A 10,174-nucleotide genomic window follows, 5' to 3' on the forward strand; every position below is an offset into this window, starting at 1 on the left:
CCCAGCCTGAAGGATTTGCTGTGAAAGGACATGAACATAAAGTATGAAAACTTTGTGAATTCCTTGTATGGCCTCAAACAAGCACCACGAGAGCCTGTATGAAAAACAAACTGAGCATCTTTCTGAAACTCAACTTCATTCATTTTGATCTTGATGATGCAACTTTATTTGTCAAGAAAGTTGGCAAAACAGCTGTATATCTTGTGGTATATGTAGATGATCTTTTAATGACAGGGAACAATGAAAGCTACATTGCATCCATAAAGAAGGAATTGGGGAAAAGTTTTGAAATGACTGATTTGGGCTATGTTCATTACTATCTTGGCATTGAAGTAACCCAACATCCAAAGTCCATATTTCTTTCTCAAAAGAAATACATTGGAGATTTGTTGAACAGGTTTGGCATGACAGAGTGCAATCCTCTTACTACTCCAATGGAACAAAACTTAAAGCTCACATCTATTGAAGGAAAGGAATTTGAGGATGCAACAAAGTATAGACAGCTTGTAGGAAGTCTCAGCTACCTCACTACTACCAGACCAGACTTTTCATTTGCTGTTGGATCCTCTCCAGGTTTATGCAAAAGCCTTGTGAGGGACATTGGTCTGCTGCAAAAAGAGTTCTAAGGTACTTGAAGGGAACTCAAGACCTTGGAATCAAGTATACACAGGTGGACGACTTCAGCTTGATTGGATACTCTGATTCAGACTTCGATGGAGACAAAGAAACTGGGGTATCTACTTCAGGATATGCTATGAGTCTTGGATCAGGAGCTGTCTCCTGGAGATCACACAAACAATTAGTTCCAGTAGATTCCACAACAGAAGCAGAATACGTGGCAGCAGCTGAAGCAACGAAAGAAATTGGGTGGCTTAGGAAAATTCTTGAAGATTTGCAGGTAAAACAAGTACAATCAACTCCACTCATGATTGACAACACCTCTGCAATAAAGTTGGCCAAGAACCCAAAGTTCCATGATCGAACAAAGCGTATCAATACTAAATATCATCTGATTCGACATCATGTTGAGGCCAAAACAATCCATCTCCGTCATTGTTCCACAAATGAAAATTGCAGACATCTTCACCAAAGCACTTGGAAGGAAAAGCTTGAACAATTCAGAATGATGCTTGGACTCACCAACATCCCTTCAAATTAAGGGGGGGAATGTTGACACCTAATCTTCATGATTGGGGGAATTTTGTGTAAATAAATAAATTAGGAATGTGAACAGTCATCGGGAGATGAATTGAACAATCACTCCAATTGTATATAACAATGACCTACCTATGGAATAATAGACGAATCGGTTTTTGTTTTGTGGAGTTACTGCCTGGCCTGACAGTTATATAAACCCTATGATAAATATTATAAACACTAAAATAGAGATGGTTGACCATGGTTGATTTACTTATTGAGATAATGTTATACAAACCCTATGATAAATATTATAAACACTAAAATAGAGATGGTTGACCATGGTTGATTTACATATTGAGACAATCTTTCTCGACATTCATTATTCACCATGGTTGATCATGATTGATTTGCATATTGAGACATTATTTGTCACAATTATTTTCACAAAATATGAAAATTAGTTTCACAAAATTTATTTTACTTTAACTACACATTAAATTTACCTTGATTATACATAAAATTTCAAATTTCCATTATTCACCATGGTTGATCATGACACCATGGTTGATCATGATTGATTTGCATATTGAGACAATATTTGTCACAATTATTTTCACAAAATATGAAAATTAGTTTCACAAAATTTATTTTACTTTAACTACACAGTAAATTTACCTTGATTATACATAAAATTTCAAAGTTCCATTATCTTAAGAAATTTGAGTGTTTCTTTTTTCAAGAAAAAAGAATTTACATTTTTTTTTGGGAAAAAAATGGGAAATGAGTCTATTTACTAGTATTAGCCCTAAAATTTTTCTACCTATAAATATCTCACACAATCCAAATGTACGCTTACAAATAGGAAAGATATCTTAGCATACATATATTTTTTAATTTTTTTTTTTTTTTAAATACAAATATGAAATTATTAAAAGATACTCCTCAAACTTAAAAACAAAAACAAAAAACAAAATTTCATTAAAGTATGTGCTCTATGTCAACCAAATGTTATATCACTCAAAATGCGAGGCCCCATTCATGAAAGAAAGTGATCATGAAGCAACCAAATGTTATATCACTCAAAATGCGAGGCCCCATTCATGAAAGAAAGTGATCATGAAGCATAGGTAATCTTGAAGAATATGGACAATTTTTTCATTAAAATATGTGCTTCATATCACCATTCATGAAAGAAAGTGATAGGTAATCTTGAATAATATGGACAATCTTTTCATTAAAATATGTACTTCATATCACCGGACAATTTTTTCATTAAAACATGTACTTCCTATCACCCAAATCCAGGTCCCCACTCAAGAAAGAGAGGAAATAGAGGAAAAATTACATCAATAATCATAAAAGACAAATGTGTAACTAAGCGAGGGAAATAGAGGAAAATTTACATCAATAAGCATAAAAGACCAATGTGTCACTCAAGGAAATAGAGGAAAATTTACATCAATAATCATAAAAGACAAATGTGTCACTAAAGTGAGGGAAATAGAGGAAAATTTGCATCAATAATTATAAAAGACAAATGTGTCACTCAAATATGTGCGACAAATGTGTTACTCAAATATGTTCTCTATGTGAAGTAAATGCAAAGACTCACTAAAACAAAGTGACAATTTTTTCACAAATAATAGTAATAATGCGTAAAGACACCTTATGGCCACAACTTTTATGTTTAAAACACTCAAGAAAGTGAGGGAAATAGAGGAAAATTTGCAACAATAATCATAAAAGACAAATGTGTCACTAAAGTGAGGGAAATAGAGGAAAATTTGCATCAATAATCATAAAATACAAATGTGTCACTCAAATATGTGCGACAAATGTGTTACTCAAATATGTGCTCTATGTGAATTAAATGCGAAGACTCACTAAAACAAAGCAACAAATTTTTCACAAATAATAGTCATAATTTTTTGACAAATAATAGTAATAAGGCATAAAGACACCTTATGGCCACAACTTTTATGTTTAAAACATTATTGGATCACGAGATTTACAATGAAAATATGGGTAAAATGTCGTATTCTAAGTAGTGTTTGGTTCCAAGTAGTGTTTGGTTTTGTTGGACTTGGTTAAAGTTTGTTCAGATATTTTTTTAAATTGTAAATTTAAGTTGTGGAAGTTTCAAAATTTAAGTGTTTTAAAGAAATTTGTTTTGTTGGATTTGGTTAAAGTTTGTTAAGATATTTTTTAAAATTGTAAATTTAAGTTGTGGAAATTTCAAAATTTAAGTGTTTTTTAAAATTGTAAATTTAAATTTCAAATTTAAGTGTTTTAAAGAAATTTTAAGTTGTTAAATTTATTTATAGATCTGAAAACACATTTTAAATAATCAAAAATTACAATTTCACAAAAATTATATTGTTAAATTCCAATCAAAAATATATTTATTAATTAAAATTGCTAGTAAATGGAATATGAACACTTCTATATTTTCAACAATGGAGAGTTCTCTTTATAGATTTGAAAACAAATTTTAAATAATCAAAAATTACAATTTCACAAAAATTATATTGTTAAATTCCAATCAAAAAGATATTTATTAATTAAAATTGCTAGTAAATGGAATATGAACACTTCTATATTTTCAACAATGGAGAGTTCTCTTCTGAAACTGTCAATGGCACTTATTGCATCTACTGCATCTTTGGATATGCTAAGTAGTTCAAAAATTTTAATGCTTTATTAAAAAATTGAAATACTATGTAAATTTTAATAAATTATGGTTTTTTATTTTTTTAATAAGTTTTATTATTTTAGCTCACAGTAGTGTTAAGTTGTTGATGGTCATACTATAAATTACATGCTATTTTTTAGCACGCAAGACATCCTCAGGGAAATAGCGGAAAATTTGCATCAATAATCATAAAAGACAAATGTGTCACTAAAGTGAGGGAAATAGAAGAAAATTTGCATCAATAATCATAAAAGACAAATGTGTCACTAAAGTGAGGGAAATAAAGGAAAATTTGCATCAATAATCATAAAAGACAAACGTGTCTTCAAAAATTTTAATGCTTTATTAAGAAAATTGAAATATGTAAATTTTAATAAATTATGGTTTTTCTTTTTTTAATAAGTTTTATTATTTTAGCTCACAGTAGTGTTAAATTACATGCTATTTTTTAGCACTTAAGACATCTGAGGGAAATAGAGGAAAATTTGCATCAATAACCATAAAAGACAAATGTATCACTAAAGTGAGGGACATAGAGGAAAATTTGCATCAATAGTCATAAAAGACAAATGTGTCACTAAAGTGAGGGAGATAGAGGAAAATTTACATCAATAATCATAAAAGACAAATGTGTCACTCAAATATGTGTGACAAATGTGTTACTCAAATATGTGCTCTATGTGAATTAAATGCAAAGAATCTCTAAAACAAAGGGACATTTTTTTTTACAAATAATAGTAATAATGCATAAAGACACATTATGGCCACAACCTTGATGTTTAAAACACTCAAGAAAGTGAGGTAAATAGAGGAAAATTTGCATCAATAATCATAAAAGACAAATGTGTCACTAGAGTGAGGGAAATAGAGGAAAATTTGCATCAATAATCATAAAAAACAAATGTGTCACTAAAGTGAAGGAAATAGAGGAAAATTTGAATCAATAATCATAAAATACAAATGTGTCGCTCAAATATGTGTGACAAATGTGTTACTCAAATATGTGTTCTATGTGAATTAAATGGAAAGAATCACTAAAACAAAGCCACAATTTTTTCACAAATAATAGTAATAATTTTCTAAGTAGTGTTTGCTTTTATTGGATTTGGTTAAAGTTTGTTAAGATAATTTTTTAAAATTGTAAATTTAAGTTGTGGAAATTTCAAAATTTAAGTGTTTTAAAGAAATTTTGTTTTGTTGGATTTGGTTAAAGTTTGTTCAAATATTTTTTTAAATTGTAAATTTAAGTTGCGGAAATTTCAAAATTTAAGTGTTTTAAAGAAATTTTAAGCTGGTAAATTTATTTATACATTTGAAAACACATTTTAAATAATCAAAAGTTACAATTTCACAGAAATTATATTGTTAAATTCCAATCAAAAAGATATTTATTAATTAAAATTGCTAGTAAATGGAATATGAACACTTCTATATTTTCAACAATGGAGAGTCCTCTTTTGAAATTGTCAATGACACTTACTGCATCTTTGGATGTGCTAAGTAGTTCAAAAATTTTAATGCTTTATTTAAAAAATTGAAATATGTAAATTTTAATAAATTATGGTTTTTATTTTTTTAATATATTTTATTATTTTAGCTCATAGTAGTGTTAAATTGTTGATGGTCATACTATAAATTACATGCTATTTTGCAGCAAGTAAGACATCTTAACCACTACTAATTTCAATTTGAGGTAAGACATCCTAACCGCTACTAATTTCAATGTGAGGCCATAGTATTTCATAGCCTCAAATTCATCATCCTCAGGAGAAACATATAAAAGTAAGGTCTCTTTCAATGTTTCACATCTTAATTTTAGGTGATAATTTAGCGACTCTCATCAACACAACAGTTGGAAATGTTGATGTCTATTTTTTTTTAATAGTGTGGTGGTTATTTTGTAAGAACTCTTCTCTATTGTAACTCTTTTTAGGTAAAAAAACATTAAAGTGAAAAAAGACTTATTTTGTTTTACCAATTACTTCAAAAATAATACACTTAAAAATCCCAACAAAAGATAAATTCACATGAATGCCAGAAAGCTCTATTCCTCAATAAACATAATTTATAATAAAATCTATAGAATAAACAATGTTTTGGGCTTTACCCATACAACCAAAACTTTACTATACCAATAAATTCTTACCATTTAAACAATGAGTTTGAAAGCATTGACTTATTCAAAATCCCCAATATGATGTATATTGTTTAATTTTCATTCCTCCAATTGAGGAAAGTTTAGTAGCGCGTGGAAATTTAAAATGTGTTCCCACACTAAAATGGTAAAAGCACACTTATCAAGTAAAATATGATTTCAATCAAATGCACTATACTAAAGAGATGAAAATGAGAGTCGAAAGTCGATACCTCAGGTAAAACATGATTTCAATCAAATGAAGTATACTAAGGACATTAAAATGAGAGCCGAAAGTTGATACCTCTGAATATCATCATGAAATGCCTTTCACTTTTAATTCGATTCTGAATGTTGTCTTCTTCTAATCTTTAATTTCAATAATCCACTATAAATTCCTTCACATTAGGTGGATGGCTACTCAAAAACCTATAAATTTTATAGGCCAATGGCTAGTCAGCAACCTGTGAATTTACATATTCCTCCTGATTTCTACTAGATGAAACAATCTCAAAAGTATAAAATCTGTGCATTGTGAGTATACTTGACAGATCCCAAAAAAAGAGAGGCATGGTCACATTTTTGTTTGCAGGTGAATGTAGGATATTTTTTCAAAGTAGGTCAATAAAAATAAAGCACTGATCTAACCAATTATTCAAACTATTTTTGATCAAACGGCTGAAAATCATCTGATCATCTAACATATAATATAATGGGTACGATGATGACAGGTAGACAAGAACTAAGTTCATTTCATAGGGTAACGCCTTATAGTGCGGGATAAATATAATCTAATGGGTACGGTGAAATGTGGACAAGAACTAAGTTCATTTCATAGGGTAACGCTTTATGACGTAATTATCCTCGAAATTCCAACATAGATTGATATACATTGTGTTGATCTAATAATGGAGACAGGGAAGGCTTATATAAGTCTCACAACTTAAATCATAAATTTATTTTAATATTTAAATTTATTAATGCACTTATTATTAAATAATTATGTATATAATGAAATAAAATCAAGTAAATTTAATAAAAATATTTCATAATTATTTTGATTACAAAAAAATTTAGAAATTGTTACATTGTAAAATAAATCATAAATTAAACTAAATATTAAATATTCAAAACTTATTATTGATTTAATAAATCATAAATTTAAATAAATATTAAATATTTAAAATTTATTATTAACTTCTTTTTATATTAAATATTTAAAACTTGTTATTGACTTAATAAATCATAAATTTAAGTAAGTATTAAATATTTAAAACTTATTATTGGATTAATATTTTTCCAAGTCTCACAACTTAAATCATAAATTTATTTTAATATTTAAATTTATTAATTCACTTATTACTAAATAATTATGTATATAATGAAATAAAATAAAGTAAATTTAATAAAAATATTTCGTAGGTTGTTTTGATTAATAGAAATTTAGAAATTGTTACATTATAAAATAAATCCTAAATTGAACTAAATATTAAATATTAAATATTAATTATTTAAAACTTATTATTGATTTAATAAATCATAAATTTAAATAAATATTAAATATTTAAAATTTATTATTGACTTCAATTTTTTTATTAAATATTTAAAAATTATTATTGATTTAATAAATATTAAATATTTAAAAATTTATTATTGATTTAATAAATATTAAATATTTAAAACTTATTATTGGCTTAATTTTTTTTCAAGAAAAAAAATCAATATATTTGATTAGAATTTACCAGGATTTACACAGAGATGTTTTCAGAGTAATAAACCTATAACATTGCGACTAGTAAATTATTGTTATGTTGAGAGTCTACCAGCTTTTTAGATGAAAATCATAGCTCACAATACATGATTATCACACACTGAAAAAAGTATAAGTATAGAAGCTAGCTAGAAAACAAAATTAAGACTTCACTTTTGCAAAAAACAACAACCAGTTTCTGAAGTCACGAAAAAAAAAATGATCTGTTGGAGGTTGAAGGTTACAATCATAACAGTGAACATAGGATGTCGTGAGAAAGTGAAAGGTAACACAGGGGTTTTTGAATTCTGCCTGGCCACTGGGCTTACAGTGTCCTTTGCGAGGGCTTGGTTTTTTAAATTGCCTCCTCGACAGACGGTGACCCTAGATTTGTTTTTCTTTCTCACTAACACGCTGAAAGACAATTTCAGTTTTTATTTTTATTTTTTGGTGGTGTATGAGTGGTTCCGATATGTCTCCTCCTTTTGGGATATGAACGTTGCTACCACAATTGGACTCGAGACATCTAACAGGTATGCCTAAATCTCCGCTCTATTTCTGCAAAATGGGTGAACATACATGAAAACGACTTTCTTCTCGCTCTGTTATACGCCTTTTGTTTTGCATTTTCCTCATGCCATCTTGTACTTATGCCATTAAAAATTTACTCTTTGTTATTTCTACCTGGTGGCTATCCATCCCTCATCCATTTTAGCCTCAAAATTCAGATATTATTGGCATCTCTCGACCCTGCATTGAGTTGAGATTCCGGATAAGTAGATTATGGTGTAAATGTAAGGGATGTTTCTGTTGCTGCATTGTTTTCTAAACTCCAATGCTTGCATTTAGTTTTGGAAATTAAGATATTCACAAAATTGCTCGTTGTTTTGGTTCCTGTTTCTTTGAAGGGTTTAACGCAAGCCACATAAAGGTTTTTCCAATTATATCTGTCTCATGAACTAATTACTATTAATCTGAGGTATAATTTAGTGAATTTACAGATAATTTTTGTTTGCCTCTCTGGTTTCGCTCTGGTCTGGCCCTGGTTTTTCCGGTGGTCGGAACAGCAAACTCAGGGGATCATCGTCTCTTTCCCGATAGGTTATGTGGAGCGTGTTTCTACCAGCACCGCACCTCATAATTGCCCTCACGTCACTAGTACGCCTCCCCATACACTCTCTAACCTCACAACATTCCAAATCAGGCCATATTCCCTCTGTCAGTACATTTGTTTTGCATCCTGTTCTAGATTGTCCAAATGGCATCGTTTCTTTCCCCCTTGAGGCATGCGGAATTTAATCTCGCACACGCACTCTATCACCTCGTTCACGGGGATTGACTTTCCTAAGGCAACGTTCATGGGGATTGACTTTCCCAAGGCAATCTGATCTCACCTGGATCTTTCACACCCGCTCTCATTAATATTTTGACCTAACACCCATTTCCTCCCTGTCAGATTGACACCCCATAAACCGTCACTCCCTCGCTTTCTACACTTTGGATGGACACAGACTCCGACGTGTCTACCAACTCAGCTTTAATCCATGCCACCATGGAATCAGAATCACTCCATATGGGACCACGATCATTGGATACACTAATCTTGGAGATATATATACGACAGCTGTCGACTTATCTCCGCACTCACTGTAGGGTGGCGAACATGCCTTCCATGAACAACGTCATAAACATCATTCTATGAAAACCATTCCACCACCCCGCTTATAGCTCTTGACAGCGCCACCCTGGTTGATCGCATAAACAACCTATAGAATCATGCTCTTGTTGGCCAATGGTATTTCCCGGCAATGGAGGACTCTGAGATGAGAAATTGGTTAGGAAAGAAGTAGAAAACTATGCTCGGTTACCTCCCTACGATAGTTAGACTAATGAAAGGCTGGTACAATTTCCACTTCCTCAGTCAAGAGGATCTTGAGAAAATCAAATCCATTCCATGGGTCCATGGAAAAAGCTTTCTAGCCCTGCATAATTGGTACATTGGATATAACCCTCTGCACAATACGCCCATCAACAAACTAATATGGGTTAAATTGCCCGGTTTTCCAATTGAACTGTGGACTAAACAGGCTCTAACGAACATAGGAAATGCCATTGGAAAATTTGTCTATGTGGACACAAGATGCCTTAGTCCACAAGACAAGAGAGTAACTTGGATCCTCATTGAGAAGGGATATCGTGGCAGGTTTCGTGATCACATCAAATTGCATTGGGAGGATATTAATCTCCATCAGAGACTGGATTACTGGGGGGTGCCCTTTCACTGTTCTTTCTATCACCGAATAGGACACTGCGCGAACAATGTCCTCTTCATCCTAGAGGTCGCCTACATGGACAGGAATGTTACAACGCCTCCACGCCGTCCAATTCTGATAGGGATCATCCAAGCATAAAGGGTCAAAGGACTGCGTCATAGTATCAAAAAACGACTCATCCAGGT

The sequence above is a fragment of the Pinus tabuliformis genome, chromosome 1_2, assembly GCF_031772625.1.
Source record: "Pinus tabuliformis cultivar Carrire ecotype Pingquan chromosome 1_2, CPIR1, whole genome shotgun sequence".
In the NCBI taxonomy this organism is placed as follows: Eukaryota; Viridiplantae; Streptophyta; class Pinopsida; order Pinales; family Pinaceae; genus Pinus; species Pinus tabuliformis.